Source organism: Serinus canaria, chromosome 1, assembly GCF_022539315.1.
Source record: "Serinus canaria isolate serCan28SL12 chromosome 1, serCan2020, whole genome shotgun sequence".
NCBI classification, from domain to species: domain Eukaryota; kingdom Metazoa; phylum Chordata; class Aves; order Passeriformes; family Fringillidae; genus Serinus; species Serinus canaria.
This window is the reverse complement of record NC_066313.1, coordinates 106,484,666-106,499,296: the sequence shown is the minus strand read 5'-3', so window position 1 is coordinate 106,499,296 and position 14,631 is coordinate 106,484,666. Positions and strand designations below refer to the sequence as shown.

Here is a 14,631-nt window from a genome sequence, read left to right as displayed (position 1 = left end):
AGAGATCTGAGAAGCTCTGCAGAGAAGCAAGCAGATCATGAGAATGAGCCAAACCTGGGGAAGAAATCCTCAAGTGAGCTGCACCAGTAAACAGGAAAAGGCTGGGGCTGAGCAGCAGCAAGGAGAGTATTCAGAGAACTCAAAAGTTACTGCTTTTTCTCTGCTTTACCAAAGAAAAATCTGGAAATAAAGCAGTGGGTGTCCATGAGAGAGCCAAGTGCTGTGCCTCTGTGGGGAGGGCTGGGCTGGGATATTTCTGCCTGGAGAAGTGGACCTGACCACCTCAGCTGGGGATATGGAGAACATATTGCACACACACATATAAGAGATTTACCATACCCATTCACAGACGGTTCTCCCCCACACAGATGGTGTTTATCACCTGAATTTGCTTCAGAATTTTTTCCTGGGGAATTATTGAGTAATCAACTTATCTGTCACATAATCCCTTCCTTATTATCTAAGGCAAAAGCTGCTGGATCTAATAGAAGACCTGCACACAAAGGGCAAATAATGTTCATTACAACTGAACAGAAGTAATTCTTTCTTTAAATCTCAGATGCTGCACTCCACAATGGCATTTCTTTTTAATCTAACACCACACCAAAATCTGATCAGATAAAGAAAAGTGAAATTGGCCCGGTGTTGAATTTTAGAGAATTAAGAAACCACAACTCCCCTGATCAAACAGATTTCACAAGAAAGAAACCTCACTAGCTTTGCCCATCCCAGATCCCAAAATGAAAACCTGAATATAATGAATATTCATGGCAGAGGAAGGAACAATACGGTCTTATTGAATGCACTCTGGGAACAGGTATAGAGGAAGAAAATAATAAAACAATATGAAATCTGGATTATATTTAGTTGAAGTTTTACATGCAATTTAAAATCAGATTGGATAGCTCTGGATGAAATGTGCTAACATGTGATAACATCAAAATATGCTGCATGGGATATTTTTCTGAAGAGTTTTCTCAAGCCATGAGCAGTGAGGGAGCAAAGGGAAGCTCAGCATAGCTTATCCACATCAACATCTCTCTTCAAGACTGACAATGAGATTTTTAACAAAACCATTAGTCATTTGATTGAAGGCAATTTGACCAAAATTGATTCCCCCTGATCCAAAGGAATTAATTTCAAACACTGCAGGGTGTTTTCATGTAACATGAAAGGGCTCCTTTTGTGCTGCATGAGATTCAGACCCCACAGATCTGCTGCTCTGCAGTTCCCATCTGTGCATGGAAAATCCTTGACAGTTAGCTGCCCAGATATTTAAAATTTCAGAGAAATAATTTATTACAGGATTCTGGCACCTTTTCTAGAACTATGTAGCAACAAACACATGCCACCCAAGTTAAATAATTAGTCTGCTTTCAGGAAAACATAAGAAAAGGGCTGCAGAAGGAAAGACATACATATGGAGTCATATTTATCTATATAAGATTCTAATTCTGATGGTTCACTGCTTTCTTATTTGCTTGATAAGCTGAAGCATCCATAAGACATTTAGTGGACTGGAATTTCCTCTGGTTTGTGCTGTTTTGACTGCAAGGATGTGGTGGGTGATCAAAGACAGTGACAGCACCAGAAACTGCCACAAAGGGAATCCAGTGTGAGTGTGGATCCTGGGCCTGGTATAACTTGGGACATGGCACAACTGAGTTTGTCCTCAGCTGATGGCTGAGCTAAGGTGCCATTTCAGATCAGCCTGGTTTTAACTTGGTGCCTGGGGGAGGTGTGGGTTTGAGTCACTGTGGATGGAGAGCCCTGAGAGTGAAGGGTAGTGACCCAACCAGCTGCTGTTGTACAGAAGGCATCTGTCCCTGCCAAATCTCAGAAGAAAAGCAAGGTCTCCATCCCACTCTGTCTGGATTCCACCTGCCAGCCTGCCATGCCAACCCTCAGCAGCATGGATGTCTCTGGGGAATGAGCCCTGAGTGCAGTCCCTGGGTTGAAGATGAGGTGGGTCTCACTCTGCTCAGCTTTCTCAGGACCGAGGTGTTCCTGAGCAAAAGCAGATGCACAATTGGGGAATGTTAAAATCAAAAGTTTGTGAAACACAGGATGGGGTGGACACCTTCAGGAATGCAGGTTTGCATTCAGGCACCTTCATTTCAGTTAAAAGCCACATTATGTGCATAGGTCCTTTTTGGGATCAGCCCTCCATACCTTCCTAGTTTCTGTCATCTTCTTGGGTTCTTCCACATTCTGTTTTCACAAAGGGCAAGACAAAGGGCTTCACGTGTTTCTGATAAAACCTGCATAAAGAATTAATTGTCTTTTGAGAATACTTTCAATCTTTCCTTCTGTCCTCACTGCAGAATTTTAAATAATACAGGCAAATCTCTCTTTCCCCCATCAACAAATTACCAACACAGAGAGTTCATTGTCACTGGTTATCCTTGAGAATAAAGAAATCAAAGGAATGACCAAAAAAATCTTAAACTGTTTGGTAAAAAATAATTACTAACATACAAAGTATGTTCTTTACCCTTTCATTTTAGTATATGAGTGAGCAAGTAACTAATTTTCACTATGAAGGAAATCTCTACTAACAGCTTTAGAATGGAGGACACCTCCCAACACTCCTTTGGAGGAATATTTGTTTACTGGATCTATAGCTAAGCTGGATAAGCAGAAAGGAAAGATGCATCACTGCACCATTGTTACAAAAAAATAGTTGTCTGTAAGAGAAGTTGCACATTTGGGGTTTTCAGCAATTTTACAGTCATGTATGGAAGTTTTGGGATGTTACATTATAAGCAGAAATGCTCAAGGCTACTCAGCAACAGCAGAGCAAAAATAGGATTTTCAGCTGAGAACATCTCCCTGGATTTTGCACCTTCTGTTTCCCATCAATAATTTGCAAAGCAAAAACGATTACCTTTGGCTGACAGCGCTCTTGCTGGGCTTCTACGAGCTCACCCTCACAAGCAAGGGAATCCTTTCCTTTTAAGCAGTGGGCAAAAGGGGCAAGGCACCTTTGGGATTTCTAGAGGAGCATTAATTCAGGTTGTACAAACCCAGGGCAGGGGAACCCTCTGCATGCTTTGAGGCCCACATAGCTTCATTAGCAATTCACAAACACATGAAAGTGATGCAGACAGACAGACTCCGTAGGTACCGTGAGCTTGTACAACCCTGGGAAAAAAAAAAATCAGACTTTGATAAAAAGAAATGTGAAGTATTTCATAGAATATAAAATCCCTTTTGAAGTTAGTTAGAATGACTGGGCCCTCATTGAATGCAAAAAAGAAATTTGAAGTGCAGCATCAGCTCGTACCCAAAAAAGATTTCAGAAAAGTGGCACAAAAGATGAGAAGTAGCTGAAACATTATTCTATGAAAATATCCTTCTTTGTTATAGATTATGGTTGGGAAGGACTTGGGAGCTAAGTGGTTCAGCTTGCCCACAGTAACTTGTCAGTTTAGGACTCAAGATCTTGAAGGGATTGTGCCCACCTCAGGATGATTCACCTCTTTTTTTCTGCACAGAAAATAGTCCAGTGCAGCCCTGCATTCTGAATTACATATAACTGGCAACAAATCAGATAGATTTTTTTTTTCTGCTACTTGTCAGAATGAAGTCTATATCTAAGTTCAAAAGAGAAGGAATGGGAAGAAGAAGGATGTGGTGAGCAAGGTCTGCAAAGGTACTTTAATCCCTTGAGGAAGAACCCTATGGACTGTCACAGAAAATAAAAGCCAACAAATAGAAATCCAGCATCATTCCACAGAGTTTAAGAAAAGCATATCCCTGCCCTTTAGAATTCACTGAACAGGACAACCTGGAGAAAATCACATAGCCTTGAAAGAGCAACAATTCTTCATCTGAGGTATTTTTACTGGTGTAATATTTCAGTGTCTCCCACTTGTAATTATCTAAGCTTTACATCTTTGAGGTACAGCAATCCTCTTACCTCCTTTCACAGATGAAAGGGTTGGTGCAGGGTTCTGTCTTGGGAGCAGGATGGTCAGCAGTAGCACAGCACCTGTGCTTTCTGCAGCTGCTCTCGGGGCTGCAGCTTCTCCCCTGCAAGAAAGCTTTGTCTGTCCATGGAGCAGCCACCAAATCTCTGCTGGACAACACAGGCCATGTAGCTCTGCAGCTGCTGCAGACAACTGAGGCTTCTCTGAACCCCTGCTCAGAGAGGAGAGGAATCATCAGTGTGGGGAGGAATGGCTAGGGATGCTCTCAGTCACTGCCTGAAGGACCAAGGGCAGGAAGAGAACTGAGTCTGGATTTTACACAGCTATTTTCCTCACTGCCATGGCCCTCTGTATCTCTCAAGATCACATTTCTATTTGAATCAAGCAATGTTCATATTTTCCACCTGTATCATAACCCTTCAAAATGACAGCTTCAACGGAGTCTTGATCATCCTAGAAAAAATAGTCCTTAAATTGTAGAGAAGAATGGTGCAAAGCTGCTTATATTGCTGGTGAAAACAATAAAATGACAAACAACAGAAGAATTAAATGATGATGTCTGTCCATATATTCCAGATACAAACCAGTGCCCTTTCTACTTTTGCATTTCTTGTTTTTTTTCTGATGAAAGTTTGCAGGACTTTGTAAGAGATTAAGATAATAAGCCCTTGACACTTTTCACATCAACTTCCTATTGACAGCTAGCCCTTAGCCAAGAAGGGCAAACTTCACTGGGAAAACAGTCCACATTAAATCTCAGAGTTCCACATATGGACCACAGGGGGAAAAAAAACCCCAAAACAATCCCCTGGTCTGCAATCTTATGCTTCCTACAACGTCCCTGAGCTACAAAATGGAGCATAGCAAAAGGGGGTTGCTATGTGTGATATATGTTAATTCATTTATAACACTATGTAAAGTTCTGCTACCCAGTACAATGCAGGACAAGTCAAATTATTCACAGCAGGGCAACATCTGGAGCCAAACAATGCAGTTCTGTTGGTCAGGCTTATGACTTAAGAGGAGCCAAGTCCCTCTTCCCCCACTTCTATAGCAAGCATTGCTCACAATATGAGGCTGTCTCCCTGTGGCTTTGGTTCAGCTCCAGATATAACTCTGACACTCAGTTACACATCCAGCCACATTTCACGAGGCCAAAAATCACACCACTAGCCAGCAAAACTCCAAACCCTATTGCACATACTTATGATGTAACTAAAGGATTCCTAGTCAGGATGCCAGAGGAACATAAACATTGGCAGTGCTGCTGTTTTTGCAATCCACAGTGGCAAAAGGATTGCTGCTAGTTTACAAAGCACAGCCACTGACACGCTCCTCTTGGCTCCCTGCCAGCCTGCTGTCCTGAGATCCCCTCTCACAGTTGGGCTTTTGTGACTTTGACACAACCAAACCATGGTTTGGTCCCCTGATGTCTCAGGTCCCCTTTTCCAGGGGATCAGACTGTCAGGGGTGGAAGGTGTGAGGCTGAGGGTGGGATGTGAAGGAGGTCCCATGAACCCTGAGTCATGGAAGATGATGACAAAGAGGGAGGAGACAGGGCAGTAGGAAAGGTGCTCATTGGGAACCATAGGAAAAAAGCTTGTACTTCACCCTGTGTTTAAAAGTGATTGTGCTTTAAATTTGGAGCCCAAGTTCTTCCCTTGAATGTGTATCTCTGAGTAATTCTGAGCAGCTCAGAAAGGGAAGAGTTATCTTGACTCCAAGGAAATTAAAAACCCAACTTTTACAGCATCTGACTAATAGGATTGCAACCTTTCAGCAAGCCTGGAGGAACTGTGGGCTTATCAGGAATGCCAGCTCTTATGTCATCATTAACTAATGACACACTATTCATACCCACCTGGAGATGAAAGTAAAAATTTGCACGTGTAATATCTGCTTCTTCTTGTGTTCCCCTAATAGACTTAGAAAACAGAAACTTGTAACAGGGCCCGACCCTGCATTCATAGAAAATTCCCATGAATGCCAGTGTGATTGAGGGCATACAAAGAACACAAGCCTGGGAAATGTCTCTATGAGAATTTCACACTTTGAGTTCTAAAATAAAAAAGCTGCATTAAAGTATTACTGTGCTATGAGTGCAGGTGGTCCTGAAGGCTTTTAGAAATACCAAAACACTTGGTCTTCAATCTCATGGTAATCACATTGTTGATTGTGTCTGTGGATGTGTTTAACCCTTAATATGGAGTTTTCCATGTAATATTTACCTTCTTCCTTTACCTTCTCATAGGTTTGTAATACCTGAAAACCTATGAATAGATAAACATTCTGAGAAAATGCATGTTGTAAATAGCCATGCAGAGAAGTTGGTATAAGCATGCAGCCAAAAATGAACATCACCTCCAGGACCTTGTGACAGGCTGGTGTAAATCCCTGCTGTTTCACTTCTGTGCAGGGAACAGCCCAAGTTTATAGAAGAAGATTTTACAAATTTGGACACCAGCCTGAAAACTTTGCAGAGCAATAATTGATAACTAAAAGAATCAGAGCCTTGAGTTAAACATGAGTGTGTTTGAAATCTGCAGTGATGTAGGCACCTTGTTTGCCTGTGCAGGTGCATTAAGCTATGCAGCCAAAACAAGGGTTGCAGCTAATATTTTCTCTATAGTTAAGCCATGGCTGGAAATACAAACTTCATGTAGCCAGAAAGCCCAGGCACAGTTTGGTCAATTGTCCCTGAAATCTGAAGAATTGTACTTAAATTTTTCAGCAGCCCTCTGCTGTCAGATAAATCAGACAAATAATTTTTTGGTTAAATTAAAAAATGTGGTTCAGCTACTCCAGTTTTGTTGGACAGGTAATGAATTAGCCAGATTGCAGTACATATGCACTAAGTGGGATTATTTGGAGAACTTCTGATTTATTTCAGAAGGAATTTTAAGGTAGTTTTCTCCTGTGGGGAGACTTTGCCCTGAACAGTTTGTCTTCCTCTCCATGGCCAAACACTGCTCTCTAGCTACTTCCCATTCAAATTCTCCTAAATTCACTATTCACTGGATGGGGGGTTTTTTTGGTTGTTGTTTTTGGGCTGTTGTTTTTTCTTTTTTTGGGTTTTTTTTTTTGTTTGGTTTGGGTTTTTTTGGTTTTATTTTTTATAATTTTTGGTTTGGTTTGGTTTTTCCCCCCAAGATAAAGAGTAGAAAAAAACCTCTCATCTGTCCTGCTCTTCCTCACTGGTAAAAGTGATAAACATGAAACCACATTCATCTATTTATTCCCTGGCAAAATCAGTCTGCAGTATGTCTGTCTCTTGAGCTGTCAGCCCTTCAGGGTGAGGATGGCTCTCATTTGTATCATCCAGCACTGAACTCCTTGGCAGGACACCGAGCAACAGAATTAAACAACAGAGGCAAACATTTATTACATCTAAAGAGAGAACATTAATTTCCTGTGTTGTTTCTGAGTGCTGCTTCCATGTAAAGAACTTGGGGCCAGGCTCTTGGCTGGAATTCAGTCCAAAAACTTCCTGGTGATCTGCACCATCTGAGAACCTATCAGGAATTCTCAGATGGTGCAGGAGTTGAGGGATCACTTATCTCCCTTTTTCCCTTCACATTTCAAGAAGGTAAAGAAGAGTGTCCTGGTGTGATTCCCTGCACAGCAGCCCAGGTACATGAGACCTGTCCCTCCTTGGCTGGATCCTCATGCAGATCAGCTCTGGTGCCCACAAAACTGTCCAGGAACCAGGACCACACTGAATCCAGGCTGGAGCTGCCTAGGGCAGGGCTGGACAGAGCCTGTCATGCCCAGGGCAGGTGGAGGCAGCTCCAGGCCAGGGAGGAATGGGAACAAGAACTGGCCCAACCTGCTCGGAGTCAGGGGTTCCAGCTTCACCACTGGCTCCCAGCCAGGGAGAGTGAAAAAAGCAGAGGCTTTCTTTACAGGATTTTTGGAAACTTTTCGTGGAGAAATACTGGCATGCTTTTTAATCCTTTAATGAGAGAGAAGATTTGGGATGGGCTACAACAGCCAGAATTCTGGGAGAGTTTTGCCAGTCACACAGACTGGCCAGTGGGATTTCGAAGATATGCTGGGAAAGAAAAACATTCTCATTCATCACATTCCCTGGTTCAATTCCACACATTCACAGACAGGAGCAGACTGTTTTCCCACTCTGAAACCTGACTAGACCTTCCTGAGATTGTAGGCAAGGTCTGAGTGTAGCTGAATACTCTCTAGTTCTGCAGAAATCACTGTGGGGGCTGGGGCTGCCAAATTGTTTTGATGTAGAAACAGAAGGAAACCTAGAGAAAATTTTTTAAAAAGTTTTGTTTTCAGGGGTAAAGTTCAGAGAAAAAAAAAGTGAGCCTTGTGTTGTTCAGTCAGTTCCCACTAAGAGCTGATTGTCTGCAGCACCTGCAGCTGGTTTAAGGTGTGTGTGAATAGTGGGAGGGGACAGGAGCAAGCTGGGGTCTGACCAGGGTGCAGCCAGGACTGGCATTTCACAGCAATGCCCATAAGAAATAACTCATTAACATTTATTATACATTGCACAAGGGGTGGGAGCAGTCAGAAAAGGTGAATGCATGAAAAGCCAGGCTCCTCTGAACTTTGGCCTGGTTCCTCTCTGTGTTTGCTCGGTTTATAGTGAGGTAAAACCACTACAGAAATCTCTTGATAAACACATCAGTGAAACAGGGGTGAGTCTCCTCACCCTTCCCACACTCTTCCAGCCTGTGATGGACTCTGCAAGCATTTGGGTGCACTTAGGTGTCTTCACTTACCTCTTGGCTTAGCCAGAAGGTATCTCCACACCACAGATTTGTTTTCATCACAAAAACACAAGGAAATGAGCAGCCATAACTCAATTATGCTCCAGAGTGAACCCAAGGCACTGCAGTGAACTCAGAGGAGGTAATTCAAAGGGAAATGGGGAAACTGCCAGAGATCTGCCTGGATAAACTTAAACAAAAGAATATCTGGCTTCTTTTAGACTTAACAGAAATAAATTTGCTTCTCAAAGCTAAGCTCCTAGGCTCAGCTCCTGTTCCCCATCACCCTGTGAAAGGGCAGCAGTGACAGATGAGCTCCCAGCACTGCAGTTCAAGGTGTGTTTATTTGGTGGCAGTACTGGATTAGCAGATTTGGTCTCTTCTCCTTTCACCACTGGTTCCACCCTCACACCACCCATCTGCCCTGCTGGGACAAATGTTTGCACCTCTGTATAGAAAGTGGATCAAGGAACTGATGTGGTTGAAAACCAGCAGAAGGTTCCCCCACACTCCCAAGGTCTTTTAGGGGTCTCTTCCCCAGGCTGCCAAAAGGGAGCAAAAAGGGTGCAAAGGACTGGACAGGGAACCCCAGGGGTCTTCAGGTGCACCTACACACAGCTTAACACACACATGAAACCTGACAGAGACCCCTGCTCACAGCTTTGCAGTGTCCAAATGAATGTGCAAACTTCCATCAGACGCTGGGGTGGCTACAGGGGCCCCTCTGGAACCTCTTTTAAACCCAAACTGCCACTGCAAGAACTGGGGTGATGCCATACAAACTTACCCCTAGCACTTTACCATTCCAGGGTGGAAATGACCTCTGCTGCCTGGCCTCAGGAGCAGAGCAGAGCAGCAGTGCAGCAGCTTTGTCACCAGAAAGGGTCAATCAACCAACACAGATTAAAGCAGAACAAAGCAGTTCCCTTCAAGTGAAGGTTTCCTCCCACGAGTTCTTTCTCCTTTTCTTTAAATTATGTGTGCAGATCACCATGCAGAAAAGCACCAAACAGCTTTTCTCCATGCTGAAAATGCAACTTTTGAGCAGCTGAAAGTCCATAGGTAACCTGAAAAATAAAGTATTTCTTTTTCCCAAGCTGAAACAAAGGCTAACCCATGACTGATGCCTATGCAAGCACCTGGTAGGCTACAGGAGCCCAGTGCTGCTGCCAGCCAGAGGACTGGAAAAGCTTCCTTTGCATCCTCAGGGCATGTGCTGGCTGAGAGTACAGCATGAGAATGAGAATGGTGGTGTGTTTCTGAAGGGATTTCTTTGGGCCCATGTGACAGCCTGCCCAGCTTTTCCTTGCTGTCAGCAGGAAGTGAGGATTACAGCTGATCCCCACTGCTGGCTGGGCTGAGGTGGATGAGAGAGCCCTGAGGCTACGAGGGGAGAAGGCTGCTCTACATCTCCTGCCTATTACCCTCATCCCTAGTAAAGGGCATGGACAAATTAGCCAACTTTAAGGGTTATTCTAATTTATAGCAGGGAAGAATGTGCCTCTGGGAGCCATTACAGCAGGCAAGGGTAATTGGAGAGCTAACACCCTTTAGCTAGATGTCCTTTCCTGAACACTCTGTGCATGGAAACTCAAAGAAGGAGCCAAATGGCATCAGTTTGGATAAAACCCCTGTTGGGCACAGCAGTATTACATTCCTTGGCTGAAAGGTGCTGGCATTGCCCCATGCAGGCACAGTGTGGGTCTGTTCTAAGGCTGGCCATCACCTGAGCCTCTCCCTGGTACACAGAGCCCCTTCTTGTGCAGAACCAAGCCCCAGCCCACTTCACACACAGCCAGCCTGGCTCCTGCACTTCCCACAGCCCCTCCTGCTCCCTGTGCTTGCAGCTGCTGGCTTGGGCTCTCCTGGTTAGTCTCAAGCACCTCTTCTCCTGTTTTGCAATGGTCTCAGCCCCACAGAGGATAAATTGACCAGGGCACATCACCCCATCTACCCACTCTGTTCCCAGGATAAATTTGCAGTAAAAGTGTGCAGAAGGGATGACACAGCACATGAAGAGCTTTTCCAGGACATTGAAGGGCAGATGCTTGCTAACTCAGCCACACCTTTGCTTCAGGAACTATTGCAACAACTGGCAAATTTGGCTCTCCCTGTAAACCTCATGCCTGACTAAGTATGTGCCAGTATCTATTTTTTAGCCACAGTCAGCTCAATGGCCAGCCAGTTGAGTGTCTGATGCTCAAAGGCCTGCTGCAGAATACAGTCCAAAACACAGAGGTAAAAGCTATGGCAGGAAACCAGCTGACTTAGATAATTTTTTACAACTATAGGCGTTTCCATGCATCTGTTTTAAGAACCACAAAGACCAGGTTATGCTATGAATATGGTAGCTTAAATCTAAAGTAAATTTCACTGGAATTGATTTCCAGATACCAGACAGAAGAAGGTAAGAATTAGGCTCTCTTGCCAGATTTATAACAGAAGAACTAACAGCAGAATGTACAATTTTCTTCCAGTAATAGCTAATGATTAAATAAAGCAAAAATGAATTTTGACAAGCAGCTGGTTTAATAAAATTTATAGGCACAGTATCAGATTCTCTGCCTCTTGCAATTTACATAGTCATTCAGACCAGCACTGAGTGACTTTAACTCTCTATTACTCCAAGCCAAGGATCTCTCCACCCAACATGAAAAAGGTAAAAATAATTTTATATGCATGAGAAGTACAGAACCAGGTTCAGTAGAATTACATTGGCTCTTTCCTTGTGAAAATTTATGTCCATGAAAAGTTCTTATGTTTCAGTCATGACAGTGTGTAAAAATGAAAGCTCTCAGAGCTATTCTGGGAAAATGGAATGTTAAAAAGAGGTATTTTGGAAAAATAATTTATCTACAATTATTTTTTGGGGGGTATAAAGCTGCATCTTCAGCTTCTGTAAACTGACCTTAGCCCAAAGAGCAGTTGGGAGTGCTAAAGTGTGGCAGAACACAGGACTGGTAACTCACTGCTTTTTCTACCCTAGGCTACTTGTTATGCCACTAAAATAAAGGATAAAATTTGGCTTCTCATGTTCCTGATGAGAACCTTGAAGAGAGATTCTGAGAAAGCATGAGCTTCTGCCACTGGCAAAAATCTGGCACAGGAAAAAGAGGTGATCATAATTCCTGGGAAAAGCAGAGCCTTGTGTTCTCCTTTCTAGGAAGTGAGCCAGGAGAAGCAGAGGAAATGAAGGGTGGATTGGTCACTTCAGACCAGGCAGTGTTAACAGCAAGAAGGATCAAGAAGCTGGCTCAGACACCCACCCAGGTGAGCACCTGGCAGGGGGGCTTCAGCAGTGCTAGGGAATTTTGTAATCTGTGCTTATTCTGGCTAGACAGGACAGGTAACTTGTCAGGAATAGGGAAGGATAAGCACTGCAAGGTTTGCAACAAGCACACAACATAAAGCAGCACAAGGATGTTTTTTCCACTGCCACTTATTTCTTAACACCACAGCTACCCTAATTTAACCAATTGTTAGATTATAAAGAAAAATATTAACTGAAAAGTATGCACAGGCTGCTGTAAGACAAGATGGAGCAGAACATAGAGAAAATTATCTAGTTTGTGACTCATCTTGCCACCTTTGCTAACTCCAAGGCAGTTTACTCCCCTTTTATTGTGGAGAGATACTTTACACTTACCATAGAATTGAGATCCAAACTTAGGACTTAACACAAGCCAGATGAAACACTGCAGATTTACACACAGCTTTCCCATGGAGATAAGCCTTCAAGAGTCCACCAAAATACAAATTTAGCTTTTATCCCCTTATTAATTCTAGGGGCTTTTTTTTCTTGTAATTGATGAAGATAACACTCTTCCATAATGTGATAAATATATTGCAGTAAATTGCATTAGACATGTATATGATGTATACCTAAAGACAGAAGGACATAAATTAGAAGGTAGAAATTAAGCAAGTAATTAGTTAAAACTAGAAAAGTACAATAACCTTATGATCTTTAATTGATGGCTGTGAAGTCTCAGCCTAGAGTCCCCAGTCCCCTGGCATGCCTCTCCTAAATTTCTCTGAATGTCTAAATTACCTGCTTGTTACAACAGCACTCGTGCTTGAGGTCACTGCAGGAGGAAATGGGCAGAGTGACAGAGTGGCCACACTGCAGGGAATGGCTGGAGCCTGGTACCCATGCACACACTGTGCAATGACAGGACATTGAATTATGCTGCCACCAAAGTTTAATTTTCTTCAGCTTGTACCAAACACCACCCAGAGGCACAGAGCACAATGGCTTATTGAGGGCCACTCTGATATTAAGGAAAAGAAGAGGAAGGCAGGGAAGTGAGTGCTGACTGTGATGTTCAAAGAGAGGACAAAAAAAAAGCACATCCTCCAGTATGTTATGCTTTTCTTGATTCAGAATGCAATAGTGTGTCCTTCCCCTGCATCACCTGTGCCAAAGTGGTCTTCATCCAGCCATGGAATACGCACATGAGGGTGAATTTTCAGGTCACAGGCAGAGGCAGCACCAGGCTCCTTTTCCCACTTGGAACAGACTGGAATATGGCAGCTTATTCTCCTAATACAGGCAGCACTTATTCTGCTAAAAGCAAGAAGAAAAATTCAGTTAAAAAACCCAATTCTCTTAGGAAACAGATTGAGATCATTTCATCAGGTATGTTCTGGAAAACTGCTACTCCAGACTATGAAGAACTGCAACCTGAGCAAAAAAACCCCTCTTAAACAGGGGGCCAGCTGTCCACAGCACAACCATTTCACACACCCATGAAATTAAAAGCACTGTTTGAACCAGTTACTGCTGAATTAGTTTATAATACAAACAAACAGGCCTCACCTTAGAGTTAAGCAGGTGTTGATTAAAGCAGTGTTTGATTAAAGCTCACTCCCATCTCTGCTAAGGGAAAGGAACTGAGCTGCCTGCAACATGCACCTCCCAGCCACATTGCAGGCACAGCCCTCCCCTGCTGTCCTGTGCTCAGAGCCTTTATGAAGACAAAGTCTCTCATGAAAACAAAACCACAGCTCTTCTGACAGATGAAATACCAAACAGAACAGAAAACAAAACAAAGCCACCACTCTGCCAGCTTTTTCAGAAGTTTTCTCTTGCTTCTGCAATAGAGAGCTCCCACACTGCGGCCGCCCACTGCTGAGCCTGGATTCAAGCCATAAATTGTAGCTGAAATGCTCTGAATAGTCCTGTGACCACTGGAGTCTGAACTTTCTGTTACAGAAGCCTTCTGAGCACCTGATCCACTGTGCAGGACAGCCTGGAGTCAGGGCCTAGGCAGCCAGGTGAAGGCAATTGTGCTTCTATGGTGTTGATTATACTGACAGAAAAGGTACTGAGCAGGGTGGGTGCCTCTCCTGCAGCAGAGCAGGCATCGTGCTGGAGCTGCCACAGTGGGCCAGAGCTGGGTGCTGAGGCTGAAACTATCCCCAAGTCTTTTGGACTCTTTTAAATGAGCTCTGAACAAGCTTGTCTAGGGGAAAGAGACATTGCCACTACCTGAACTGGTTATCCTGCTGGTAAGCTGCCCATCAGCTCACACAACCCACAGGCATTGCACAGAGCCTGTGAGCCCACACTCACACATCAGGAGCATTGTGGCAAGCCAGAAGGTGGCCCAGAGACCACCAAGGCTGATACCCCCAGCCAGGTCCTTCAGTCCTGCCCTGCACATTCTGACAAGGCTCTGGATATCCCAGTCAGACATCCCCTGGTGTAAATTTCTGCAGCAACAGAATCGTATGACACAAAGATCAGCAATGGAAAAAACATCAGACAAAAGCTGGGAAGGTTTTGTTGGAGTTTATTTAATAAAAGGAGAAGTTGGTTATCACAAGGAATAAAATATCATGTGAATAAAAAGGACGTGTTTCAGCTGTCTGTTTAAACTTTTCTGTGCACCTTTTTCTCTGTAAAAATCTTGAAATACACCTGTCTCCATTTACAATGAGCCGATGTTGCAGTTTACATCCAG

At 43.6% G+C, this 14,631-nt stretch overlaps 1 long non-coding RNA gene across 3 annotated transcripts; it reads right to left on the bottom strand.

Annotated features, from left to right (window-relative positions):
• Window positions 1–292: 292 nt before the first annotated feature.
• On the bottom strand, window positions 293–13,754 carry LOC108961963 (uncharacterized). 3 transcript variants are annotated; one of them, XR_001990385.3, is made up of 6 exons: window positions 13,485–13,754; window positions 13,081–13,232; window positions 12,312–12,547; window positions 3,923–4,143; window positions 3,027–3,144; window positions 293–2,261 (listed from the first exon to the last, which is right to left on the bottom strand). It is a non-coding gene; the product is annotated as an uncharacterized LOC108961963 (long non-coding RNA). The 3 variants fall into 3 exon arrangements; XR_007778804.1 differs by having other exon boundaries at window positions 12,312–13,232; XR_007778808.1 differs by lacking the exon at window positions 3,027–3,144 and having other exon boundaries at window positions 12,312–13,232.
• Window positions 13,755–14,631: the final 877 nt, after the last annotated feature.